We start from the raw sequence: 14,087 nt of genomic DNA on the forward strand, positions 1-14,087 counted from the left end.
TCTGAAGTCGACACAAAAACGTAGTTTGGGGTCATTTTTTTTAGGCACCAAGACAACAGGAGCGGCGTATGGAGATGTGGATGGTTCAATGATGTCATTCTCCAGCATTTCATCTACATGCTCCCTAATCATCTGAAGTTTAGCAGGTGAGACTCGATATGGTTTTTGTTTAATTGGCACATCTTGAGAAAGGTAAATCTTGTGAGTAAGTACATTCGTGCAGCCCAACTCTGTGGTACATACATCAGAATTGTTACGCAGTTGGCATAACAATGACTGTTTCCCAAAGTCATCCTGGTGTGTAGTGTGAACTGCCCTCTGCAACAGTTCATCATTGGTCCCAAGGGCAACCAGAGTAGCAGGAGCCACTGCAGAGAAAAAGGCAAGTTGCTGATGGGGTTCATTTGGCCAACATGCAAACTCTTGAAGAAAGTTGTAATGTTGTTTTCTGTTGAACTTGAACCAATAACGTTTTTCTGACACATCAAACTGCAGGCCAGAGAGGGAGATGAAATCAAGACCAAGGACAGCAGGAAAAGTGAGGTTTTGAGCAGATAGAATAACGCATGGTAAGGTGATTGACTGTTTTTGCAATGTGATAGTGATTTCGCTCCATCCCAGGGGATGCCGTCCTTCACCATCAGCCAAATATAATGGTCCTCTCGTCCAAGGCTTTATCACTCCATTGATTTCATTCCATACTCTCTCATTCATCAGAGTATAAGAAGAACCTGTGTCCAAGATAGCAGCTCCTTTCCAGGAACTGACAGTGATGGGAACCATCAACTGAGAAGGCAGAGGTTTAGTTGTTGATGTGGCTGGAGAACAGGTTTGGTCCAGAAGTTGAGAGTTTGTGAGGGAACCAAGAGTCGCTGAACTTTGAGCTGATGGGAGTTGGGATGAACTGCTACTTGGCTGAGGGAGGTTTGGAGAAAATGATCGATTGTTACCACCATGGGGGCAAGTTGCTGGAGGATGATTTCCTTTACAACGCCAGCAGAATGGTTGGTGTGGCCGATTGTTATTTCGGTTGTAATTTGGTTGTCTTTGCCTTACTGTGTTTTCATTGTCATGAGGTTTAGGTTCATTTATTTTAGATGGTAAACTTGCTTGTTTCCGGTACTCATACTGTTGCTGATGTTCTCGATCCTTCTCTAGCTGTTGTCCCAGGCGGACAAGTTCATCCACAGTAGTTAGCCTACTACTCCTTAGCTGACTGGCCAGTGTTGGATTTATGTTTTTCAGAAGCAGCTTGACAATTTCTTCCTCTGAAATTTGTGGTTTCCAGCGTCTGCATAGGGATTGGTACATGTACACAAAATCCCTGATGCTTTCATTCTCTCCTTGGACTCTGGTCCTTACACGTTCTGCAAGCTCATCCTCATAATCTTCAGAAAGAAAAGCAGCCTGGAACTGTCTTCGGAAGTCAGTCCAGGTATGCACCTTGTGTCTGGCTACGTCCCACCAATCTCTGGCTGTGCCATGCAACACATTCCGTAGGGTAGCCATGAGTTCCTCATCAGTTAAGGAATGAAGGGCCAAATAATCCTCACAGCGTTCCAGATACTGCAGAGGGTCGGGGGTGTCTTCTAATTTTCCATAAGTTGGAAATAACAATTTAACAGGACTTTTCCCCAGGTCTCGACTTCTATTAAGTAAAAAGGTAGCGCCACCTGGTGCTACTTGGACACCTGTCATCCCAGGCTGAGCAGTAGATTCCCACCGGGGTTTGCTGGTAAGTGATGTTGTTTCTGGTAGGCTATGGTAGATTGTCTGTGCAGTTTGATCCATTTCTGTATTCTGTTGACAGGTTTGAGCTGGTTTGATTCCGGCTCTAATGTCCTCAGTCATAGTCTTTATGGATAGTTGCAAAGACATGAGCTCTCCCTTTAGGCGAGAAACATCATCTTGCAAAGTGGAAATGCTGGTTGTAACCGGGACAAGTAGCTTGCTGAATTCCTTTAGCAGCTCAGTTTGTTGATGCTTCAATCTCCAGCCAAGGGTTGCTTTTGTTTGTGTGAGTAAATACTCAAACTGTGAGTCCATGCGTTCATATTGTTGCTTTGCATTGACTTGAATGATTTCCTCCACATGTTTTATTGTTGAATCTCTCATATTGCTCATCTCCTTTTTAAAACAGGACTTTACTTCCTCCATGGTTGCTTTTAGGTCCAGAACTTCTGGTGCAGCCTTTGTCTCTGCTTGAACCTGCGGAGGAGGCTGTGGTGATAAAGGAGAACCCAACACCAAATCCAGACCAGTCAACTCCATGTCTAGGAGAGAGTATGCTGTGGAGCGATTAGGAGGCATTATCATTGGAGGGGTTGAAGTGTTTGAAGGGGGCTCGATTATATTTTCTTCAGTGCTCATTTTTTATTTTTTTGTTATATTTTTATTTCTTTATATATTTTTATTATTTTTTTTTTATTATTTATATATATATATATATATTTTTTTTTTTATTTGTCTAAGTGCTCAAAATGTCATTCCCTTATTTGTGAAATAAAGATGTCCCATGTTAGGTGCCAATATTTTATGTGACGGTTTTTACAAGGTTAATTATTTTAGTTTTAGTTTTTTTTTAACAGGGTATTTGTCACTTTTTAGCGGTGCCAGTCAGGTATCCCTCCTGACAAGTAGGATCAATATATATAGATTTTTAAACCAGTCACACAAGGACCATACACTTTTGCGTGTGTAGACCCTTACAAATAAGGAATGAAAACTTTTCACAAAAAGACAACAAAAAATTAGGCTTAACAGTCCTTGTATTTCAAAAAGAAAAATAAATATATAGCCATCAAAAAATAATCACAAAATTCTTCTCCAAAAATAAATGTCCATTATAATCCAACGGATTAGGGCTCCAATATAGATTGCCCCACAGCAAGAGAGGTCTGATGAGAAAATAATCTTGCTCAGAGGCAGGCGCTGGAACAGGTTTTCTGTTGTTGGTTTCAGGAGGACCTTTAACTGTGATGTCACCGGCTTCCGGGTAATTGTGATGACACGTCAGCACGGCAGGAGCACAGAATGAAGTTTCTTTGTTTGTTTGGTTTTCTCCTTTTCCTTAATGATCGGTGGGATCCAGAACAGTGGCAAAATACTGAAAGCACGAGGGATTAAACGGCCTCGGACTGACTTTGTTACTGGTCGATAGAACGGAATATGCAGACGTAGTAGCAGCAGCTGTTTCTGTTACGCTGTCTGCTGAGACACTGACTTTTTCAAACTGGAGCTAGGAGTCAGATTGAACAGCGGACCAATCAGGTAAGTGCATGTGTTAAATGGGCGTAAAGAAGGTGTGTCTTGAGCTGTGAAGAAGCAGGAGGGTTTATGAATAACGGTGCAGCCAGCTCTGTGCAACAAGCAGGTTGTCACAAGGGGGTCAACTTTATTAGGGGTGGGGATCAAGGAGGTAGGATTAAAGGGAAGCAGACATCTGGAGTCTGAGGGCTTTACACTTTATTAGATGAGCAGCATATGCTCAAGATAAAGCGGGTTAATAAAGTGCTGAGTGAAAAATTCATAATCAATGAAAAAGACCTAAATAATCCCACTATGACTACAGGTAAAAAAGCAACACTTACTGAATAAGAATTTCCCTGACTGCTGCTCAGTTTTCCTATATCTGCAATTTCTGATTTCCTTACGCATCTTTGAGCCGCCTGGACGTTAGGACGTTTCCTGCCGCCTTAAACGATGTTCAACTTTCATCATGAGCTCACATTTAACCATAAGGAAATGAAGTCATGGTAAACAAATAGTAAACATCATTAACAGGATACCACTCATAGCCTCTTCATGAGTTTTAAGCTGTTTTTAGGGGTGAACCCACTGATCAGCCTCAATATCCTTTAGTTTTGGAGATCAGTGATCGGCCAACACTTAGATGTGAAAACAATCTTTTCCACTGATCTTATCTACCTCTAAGAAGGTCTGAAAATCCTCCATTGCCAATGCTCTAAACTTGGATTTATATTTGAAAGGAGTTATTTTAGAAGCTTTTATTGTTTCATGAGTAATGATTAATGTCTTTCACTAAGATAAGATTGAAATATTGAAGGTTTCTTGTGATCTTCTAACAACTGACAGTGTCAATAAGAAAAAAAATCAGTACCATTCAAAATTGAGTGACTGGCTTTTTAAATATTGGGAGTCTGTGATTGGCCAGAAACCTGCAATCAGTGCACTAGTTATCTTTAGGCATAAATAGTAATTGATATGAGGGTAAACCAAATTGTAAAACAAGAAGTTTCAAAACTGAAGAGCATTTTTCAACCTTACTCCAACTGTTTAACGACATGTAAACAAGACAGAAGAGTGGCTAGAAATGTTTTTAGCTGCATTTGTTCAACGCCGACAAGCTGCTTTGCGCTAAGATTAGGTTAGCTGGAAAAAACAACAAATAAAACAACTTTTCCCTCCCAACAATAAAGAAACAAACTGTATTGTGGAAATAGGACCTGTTTCAAACGAACAGTCAAACTTTTACGCATAAGGAGTTCTGGATAGAGCATATTGGCCGAGAATTTTTTTAAAAATCTTAAAAATGCAAAATGTATGTAAATTTTTGTTACAATTTTGGTGTAATTACTGCTCTGTGTTGCTCTATAAGATAAAGGAATGTTTTGGAGTCTCTAAACTCCAGTTAAGGATTAATCGATTACTAAATTAGTTGACGATTATTTTAAATTATCGATTAATCACGATTAATCCGATTAATTGTTTCAGCCCTAGTTAAAAGTCTAATTAGAGTTAAATTTACCTGTTTTTATCCATTTTTCTTTGGTCTATTTGATTAAAAATATTACGGAATTGTCCAGATGCTGTGGTATTTTTACTCAATATTATAATACTGTAAGAATGTCATACCAGATATTGCGTATCTATTAAGATTTAATCGGAACAACAATAAAATTAAATAATATACATTGCAATGAACCCCAGCAGGGAGGAAGGGTGACAGAAAATGGATGGACAGCCCATTGAATAGGACAGTAGTGTGAGCATTTTCATGATTAATTGTGTCCACATTTATACCTATTTTATACATATTTATATCTTAACTACTTAAGAGAACAAATGGACAAACCACGATTGAGTAAATAAAAAGATAGCTGGGCGACAGGTAAGGAATGAAGCAGGTAGAGGGGAAATTATAAGTTGTAAATAGGCCCGATTTGCTTGGATGTGGCCTATTTTACATTCATTATCTAAATAAACCTTCCCAACAGCAAAGTGGGAAAAATACAGTGAAGATTGCAAATACACTCATCCTGATGACTTCTTGTGATAAAATGGTAAGTGTCATAAGATGACACTTAAACTCTGGGGGGGAATCCTTATCTAATTTATTGATCTGTACTCTGTATGTTGAGAAACTTTGCCTGATGTCAACAAAAGACTTTGTAACACGTCATCAGCATAACTGTCTTCAGTTGCCAAACACACAAAGGAGCATTAAGTTACTTACGATTAAATTTGAAGGTTTTTTCTTCCGTTATTACTTATAATAAATAAGCATATCTTCATACTGGCACATATTCACAATCTCCTCCTCAGGCACTTCATGTTCCCATGTTTTCTCAGCAGTTTCTGACACAACAGCGCTTGACGTAAAAGCAGAGATGAGAATAATCCCTTGCTTAAAATAAAAAAATAAAAAAATGTTAGAACTGTAAATTTACAGTATATTACTGTTTATATATATATATATATTTTTTTTTTTTTTTACTATTTTTCACCATCTGTGAGCCTGGTGAAAAAGCCAGACTCACAGATGCTCCTCTTCAGGTACATAGAAAACCAGCTGGACTCCAATAGAGCCTGCTTATTAGCAGGTGAAAGCTTGATAAGCAAATGCTGAGCAGCCAAGCAGAACAAGATGTGCATTCTCACTTCCCTCCCTGGATGTATCAGCAGAACTGCATTTGTGATGAATTGAAAGCAACTTCTGTGCAGAGCATTTTCACTTATATTACCGGTAATATATGTAGAGCTGAAACAATTAATAGTATTAATCGACGATAACTAAAATAATACATAACTAATTTACTAATCAAATAATCCTTAACTGGAGTTTAGAGACTCTAAAAGATGCCTTTAGCTGACATAGCGACCAACTTAGAGCAGTAATTATACCAAAACGTAAAAAATAAAGAACACATTTTGCATTAAGATAAAAAAATAAAAAGAAAAAATCAAAAAAGACTGTCAATTTGCTCTATCCATAATTCCTTAAGTGGAAAAGTCTTAGTTTCACCTGGTTTCATTTCATAAAAAAATCTTCTTAAAGGAACCTTTTTCTTTCCGATTATTAATCAGACAAAAACCGATTAGCAAAATAATCATTAGTTGTAGCCCTAAATATATAATCCTAATTTTTTTTTTGCTAGGATTCATATGACGGATCTGCCCAATGTATTAGATCAGAGTGCTGCTGCCTTCTATCCAGGATCTCAATCTCAGTGAGGTTTTCATCCGGTTAAGTAAAATAAATGAAGAGAATTTAAGGATCAAGGATCCATGGTTTTCAACATTTTTCTTTACAGATTAATTTTCCTGTTGCAATAGTGTAGATCAGGGGTGCTCAAGTCCAGTCCTCAAGAGTCATCATGTAACTTTTAGATGCATCTCTTCTCTAACACACCTGAATCGAAAAGCTCAATGCCCTCATTAAGCCCAGCAGAGGCAACGTAACGAGCCACTCATTTGATTCAGGTGTGTTAAAAATTGGGTGCATGAAAAAGTTGCAGGTTAGTAGCTGTTGAGGTCTGGACTTGAGCACCCCTGGTGTAGATCGACCCTGAGGTTTTGGTGCCTATCCGCTTTCAGCCACCCCTCAGTGTACATTGGTCATTGCCTGGCCACCCTTATAAACATTTTCTGAATGCACCTCTGTTTGGAAGACCTCCAGCGATGCTCAGCTCAGGTGGTATCATGCATCCCACCTTGTTTAGCTGACAGAGTCAGAATTCAATTAAATCCTATTTTTTATGGCCAAAAACCATGTAAACAAACCTGCAAAAGCAGGTGGATTGGTCAGATCTAAAATAGGAGATATCAAAATGTGAAACAATTTACAGAAATCCATTGCCTATTGCAGCATTCAAATGGCATCATGCTCAGATGGATGGAGCTAAACACAGAATAACCTGTTATAATACTAGAACTGGGATATATACAAAGCTAATAGAAACATACCTAACAAGGCAGCTGGGTCTGTTGTAAAAATTGACAGGAAAAAAATTAACAGAGGGTTGGCTACATATGACTGTAGCAAAGCATGTGAAAAGTGAACTGGTTTAAGTTTCTGTAGCAGTAGATTGTGTGCTTTGAGGGTGGACCCCCTATAGCAGCTGTGTCACCTGACTGACACCACCACTACAGTAATGCTGACCATCCATCAATGAAGGATGCTATTATGTAACTACACAAACACACACCAACCACTAGGAAGATATAAGTAGAGTGTATGCGGCTTGATTTTGCTATTGATTCATGTGGTTAAGCCAAAACGAGTAAAAAAATAACAATTCCTCTGTTTTCGTACAGAAATAGCAGCTTTCAGGCTGTAGCATTCACTCCTTCTGCTAACGGTCAGCACACGCAGCAGCTATCAGGTGCATCATGACTCACCGACAACAGAAAACAACCGCAGGAGGCTTCACAACAGCGGAAATGTCAGTTTCAACAGGACCATCCTCCGAGCTGATGGGGCACAGACGGGACTGCTATCTGTTGGGTTCAACATCCGCGTAGATAGAGGTGTTTGGTAGTCATAGCTGGGCGGCGATTCCGACTGCTCAGCTGATCCTGAACCAACCGCGGCCCGCACGTCTTACCCTATCACACCGACGGTAGGGGGGCTTAAAGATTTTATTATCGATACACTAACTATTTTAGTTTTAAATACAGTTATATGTCACGTTAAGAGTTAAAGTACATTAATAGTGGTAAAAAGGAACCAATTTGAATTAAAGCTCCTATGAAAAGGGAATCAAAAAGGTTATCAGAAACCAAACACCCCTCCAGCTTTGGTATGTTCCAGGATGTGCCATGTTGACGAACCTCTCACCTTACCGTCAGAAGTTTCATCATAACATTGCACATAAGCTGCTGTAAAATAGACCTTAATGACGGCCATAACAACTTATTGAAATGTTTTGCCTTTCTACAGTACAATGCATGCCAGTAAAATATGCATTTAAATGATAGAAGTGTCGCCATGATTGTTCAGATGTTCAATGTTTTGGACATTAGCACTTTTCTAATGCATCCATCCATCCTTTGCTGCATTTAAAAAGGATGAGCTCTGGTTCATGTGCTGCTTAATGAGTTATTTCTGGATTTATGCTCCTGTTGCCACCACTAGCTATTAAATCTGCAAGAAACCAGCTCAGCCTCCGTCTTTGCATTTGGATCCTCTAAAAACCTACACACAACCTGGCAATAAGTGCACAAACACAATATGTTTTTTTTTCCAATTACACAATTTAATATTGGCCTATTGGAGGATATAGTTTCTTTTCTGATTGTTGATTTTGATCTAATTTTAAACAATCTTTCAAACAAAATTGAGTCAGATATTATAATGGAAAACATACAAATTTTCCTGTTTTTGAAATGCACTCTGTTATTTGTCATTACTTCTTGGTGATTTTAGGTGAATCTGGTGTGTAGAGGTGTGGATCCTTCAGACATCTGGCCTTGGTAAAACATGTTCTCATTGTAATAAATAATTAATAAATGTCAATCATAAATTCTTTGTTCAGCTTCCTGGCATAAAATAATTCCTCTCATTGGTATATTAATTATTAAAAGTAGGCTATTAATGACTATATATGCAATAGTTGATTGGATTGCATTGTGAGTTTACACAATGTTATGTTGAAAAAGAAAAACACTCTTAAAAGCAACACAATTAAAGTAAGAAAGCTATAAACACCTAAAAATCATCTGGTAGTTATACATTGATTCCTCTTCCCTGTTAGGTTTTTAAAAAAAAGTACCAAGCAATGGGCTTAACGCTTGTATATTACAGTTTTAAATGGTGGCATTAACTGTTACATATGTATAATATACTAGCAACTAAGTGAAACAAACCACAGGAATGCTAAATTAAACAGTGCCAGCATTATTCAATCATTAAGATAATATCTTTTATTTTAAAAACGCAGTATGAAACCCCAGGTAACTGAACGGCACCTCTCTTTCTTCTAAATTTATATATTTTGTCTTTTTGTTAGCCATAAGCAACAATTTCTACCTTCTTTCCCACTCAGTACATTTAGAAGCAGAAGTGAGTTTTCTCAGGTTTCCCGATTCCATCCTTGCTTGCTTTAGGTCTGGTCTCATTAATTTTAGATGTACATTTAGAAATAATTTCCAATGCATTAGTTTCGATCAGTCATGCTTGTAGCACAAGTTACATTCCTTTATGTTGAAAATTCCTCATTGCTGTCTGTTTTATTTGTTGCAGCATAGTGCAATAACCTATTATTAGTTAAAATAAATGATAGAGAACATGATGCATGCCATCTTATGTAATAAGACATGATAGAAACTTATCTGATTGCATAACAGAGTTACATTAAATCCATGTGCAGAAAATAATCTGCATGTGCAGGTTTTTGCCTTTAGATGGCGACCCTGCCATTCTAAACATTTTGTGTTTCTTCATCTAAGTAATGTGGGGTTATTTGTCAGGGATTAAAAAAAATTGAAATCAATGGGGAAAAAATTCCAAATTAAAAATGCAGTCATTCAGTAAACAAAAACTCATTAAAGTACTATACAGACCAAAATTGTCAGTAAAAATACATTTGATCCAATTAATCCAATAGTAAATTTAATGATCACTGTTTTTCTTAAAAGCTCATATAATGAAAAATTCCTTTTTCCAGCTTCTTTTGCCAATGTATTGCAATTGGAAGGTGTAAAACGAAGCGCGTTTATGTTTAGGAATCCCTCCAAACTTAATAAAACATTTATCTTTTATGCACACAGTATTATCAAAAAATTAAACATTATTTCTAGTCACCATCGAACTTTTCAAATAAGAAAAATTAAAACATATGCTATCTGAGGGTGAAGAAACATATTCTTTTGTCTTTATGCCACCATGCTTCCCTTTTCACTATTTCCTGATCTTTTGGCATGGATGTTATTTTCTTAGATGAAGATGAATCTCTGTAAAATAGATTCATCCTTTTCCTCTGTTCCTAAAATACTCTTAGAAATTATTCATGACATTTAAAAATCTGTATCTTACTTACATTTCTATCATAAAAGAAAAGCAAGTAAAAATAAAAGTATGACTAGATCAGAGACTTCAATGTTAACCTTAAATTGTGACGTTTCATTATAACTGATAAAAACATTGTTGATGGTAATAAATCTGCTTTGGCATAATTAGAGGGTTACAAAGTAGTGGCCCCAAAATGCATTTCTTAATTATGATGCAACCAAATTAGCCCTTATACTAAATGTAACCAAATTCTTGTTGAGTTTTCCTTTTTACTTAGTTACTGCTTACATTCATTTTAATCCTTTTTATATGAGAAATAGTTCCACCAACTCATTTTAGGTAATTCATGGAAGGTAGACGATGTCTATAAACAGAAAAGCTAAATGCATGCTGGGTGAGACAATTTGTGCTAAAAGTTCAGATTTTCACTGTTTTTCATACCGTGAGTATCTGTAGTGATATATTGCACAGAATCTGTAGGCAGCAAAGACCTGTGTTTTTCACTTTAACTGAAAACATCAGTAACCGGCTACAGCAAATACACCAGCTTACAAGTCTCCAGTCAACTTTAACACACTTTCTTTTATTATTTTAGGGCAGTCACCCTCTATGTAGAGCAATCTTTTTTGGTTGTGCATGCAACCAACATTGTTTTATTGGGATAGGCAGCTGTCAGCGAGCTGCTTGTAAAGTATCATGGCAGGCCTGGCAGAGTAATGACAAAGATGTGTATTCCTAATAGTTTTTAAAGAAACGGTGAACTATATCAAGATGATCAAGAGAATTAATAACTGATGTTGTTGGTCTGATGGTTGTGTATTGGTTTGCCAGATAACAAATGGTAAATGGCCTGTACTTATATACCGCTTTTTGTTTTCAAGTCAGGAGATTTGACCAAAGCGAATTACACTACATTCAGCCATTCACCCATTTACACACACATTGATGGTGGCAAGCTACATTGCAGCCACAGCTGCCCTGGGGCTCACTGACGGAAGCGAGGCTGCCGTACACTGGCGCCACCGGGCCCTCTGACCACCATCAGTAGATGGTGCAGGTGAAGTGTCTTGCCCAAGGACACAACGACACTGAAAGTCGGAGCCAGGCCTTGAACCATCAATCCTTCGATTTCAGGGCAAACTCCTACGTACACTGTCACCCTAATGCACCTTAAACAGCTTAAAAATAGATGCAAGTTTATACTGTTTGTGTGCCTTAGTCACCCTTTCCATGAAATACAGTGCCATGAAAAAATATTCACTATCTAATGAATGTCTTTTTTTTTTTGTCTTTGCAAACATGAAAAATCATAAAAAGAAAAGTGAATACAAAATATATTTAATTGATTATTTATTATATTTTGACTTTTAGAGAAAAAGTAGCCACCCAATTGTTGGTAGCAACAATATTTTTTACGAGTCGGAGAAAGCTGGAGATGATAGTTTGTCAACATGGCAGAGGAATTCTCTCCCACTTTTCTTTGCAAAATAGATTTAATACAACCACATTGGTCATAAATTAAACCCACTTGCAGCATCTTTGTTTCTTGCTTGTGTTTTTTTTTTTTTTTGCAGTTCAGAAGTGGACTAGTTAATGTTCCTCAGATTATTTTCTTGCTTGTGCAATCCAGGTGGCCTGAAAGGTTTTCCTTCCAGAGAGCAGAATTCATGATTCTCTTAGTAAATACAAGTCATCCAGATAATGAAGTAGTAAAGTGTCTCCACACCATTACACCACCCCCACCATGTTTGACTGTAGATGCCCTTTAGGGGACATATTCTGTTTGCAGAACAGTAGACATAACAGGACACACAGTTTTCAAAAAGTGTTATTTTTTTTTTCTCTTGTTACCCAAAAAAATAATTTGTCAAAAGTAAAATATTCAAGATGACATTTCGATCTTTGTTCACCCGCTGCTTTTGCCTTTAACAGTTTTACTGTTAAAGACAAATTTTTACAGTGAAGTCATGAACACTAAGGTGACTGAGGTCTGAAGTGCTATGGACAGTATTTATGTTCATATATTACTATTGTAAGGTTTGCCACTGGTTCATGTCTTATCCATTTGTGTGTAATTGTTCTCATTGTGGTTTGCTAGAATCCCAAAGCCTTATGGCCTTCTGACCCTTCACAGACTTTAATCACCTTGTCATCTTTTCATGAATGTTTTACTTTTAGGATAAATGGGCTTCAATAGCTTTAATTTCCACACAAATAAACACACAATTTGAAAACTGCTTGTTGTTTTTACCCTGGTTATATTGGTATGATATCAAATTATATAAAATTCTAACATTACTTTTTCTTTTGTCTTTCTTTTTTCTTTCTCACCCAATGTCTGATCTATATGAGGTTCGGCAAAGTTTGTGTCCCTGACCTTATGATGCTTTGACATGTAGTGCAAGAAGCACACTCATGTGTTTACTGTACACACAAAGGAGTACTCTTGTGCTTCTAATAAAGCATAACAAATACAAAAGGAAAAAAAAGGTTTATTATACAGTTGAAATGACCAGAAATGGAAGACCCAGGATTCAACCAGAGACAACAGTTGACGTTTTAACAGTGTATTAAAATATGAAATGGCGGCAGGTTGGGAGAATTCACCAGTCACCAGCAACCAGAAATTCTCCTCGGAGTTTGAGGGCAAACTTTGAGAGTTTCTGAGGAAGCCGGTTTGCGCGTGTGACGTCACTTGTAAATCTCTGAGGATTCTTAAATTCAAACAGGTAGGTTGGCAAGCCAGTTTAACATACAGACAGTTTCGTCTGACCTACAATGGAAAGCCGTTTTAACATAAATTCGCAGCAGCACTCAGTGAATTTTAACTGGCAGCTACTCCGATATATGTTTAAGTAAAAATTAGGAGACAGGTTGGTTAAAAAAATCAGAGATGGCACCAAAAATCTGTTAGTTACACATGCAAACCTTTTTCAGCTAAAAATGGCAGCAGATTGTACATTTATATGAGTTAAAAAAGCTGGGCTTTTCAGGACCATACTTAGACATACAGATGAAAATTAACATATATCTGTTGTTTTCTTAACAGAGAATTAGACTGCAGAGCTTCTAGAGATCCTGAAAATGATTTTCTCAGGCATCATTATATTGGTAGATAGGTTCATAAATCTGTTTTTAAGCAGAGCAGAGACACAATTAGGGACAGCTGCAGATTTAAAGGTGAAACAGATTTACTGGGATATGCAACATGCAATAAAATATATCTCTAAGTTGACAAGAAAAAATATGCAATGCTATAATAAAATTCAACATATCATTTTGTCTTTTGTAGTTCAACAAGACTCAGAAATAGCTGCGTCAGCCAACCCAGAGACAGCCAGACTCACAGAACACAGACTTAAAATTAAAGTATAAAAAAACCTACAAGAATTAAAGCACAAATATACAAATCAGTGTATAAATGATTTTTGAAATATAAGGTGCAATATATGGCCTTTGCTGTCAATGACATATGGGACAAATTTCTAAATTTGACTTTGCTGCTTGTGAAGGAGGATAATCACTGATGCAGCTTAAAGGGAAGCCGTGCATGGATGGATTGATGGAAATGAAGTTGTGTCCATTCTAGGGATACATGATATATTGATGTTGGCATTGGTATCGGCTGTTATTCATCATTTTTAATACATTCAAGTTTTGAGCCTCTTATAAAATAATGCACTGAAGGCAGGCATCTGTCTATAACTATAAATACCACAAATGTATTGTGGTACTCTTGTGTTCTCAACAATTGTAAAGCATTCAATAAATATATGTTTGAGCTCATTTTTGGAAAATGCAAACCCTATTGAAAGCGTTCGGGTTGAGTAGCTGT

General features: G+C 37.2%; 1 protein-coding gene across 2 annotated transcripts in view; it reads right to left on the reverse strand.

The window, feature by feature from the left end:
• dop1b (DOP1 leucine zipper like protein B) overlaps nucleotides 1-7,831 on the reverse strand; it is a 42,993-nt gene extending 35,162 nt beyond the window's left edge. For both annotated transcript variants that reach the window (XM_038306772.1, XM_038306771.1), the window contains exon 1: nucleotides 7,642-7,831. The gene's annotated coding sequence lies outside the window, so the exon portion shown is untranslated. The remainder of the gene's footprint in view (nucleotides 1-7,641) is intronic.
• Nucleotides 7,832-14,087: the final 6,256 nt, after the last annotated feature.

The sequence above is a fragment of the Cyprinodon tularosa genome, unplaced genomic scaffold (genome assembly GCF_016077235.1).
Source record: "Cyprinodon tularosa strain WSP-4 unplaced genomic scaffold, ASM1607723v1 ctg590, whole genome shotgun sequence".
In the NCBI taxonomy this organism is placed as follows: domain Eukaryota; kingdom Metazoa; phylum Chordata; class Actinopteri; order Cyprinodontiformes; family Cyprinodontidae; genus Cyprinodon; species Cyprinodon tularosa.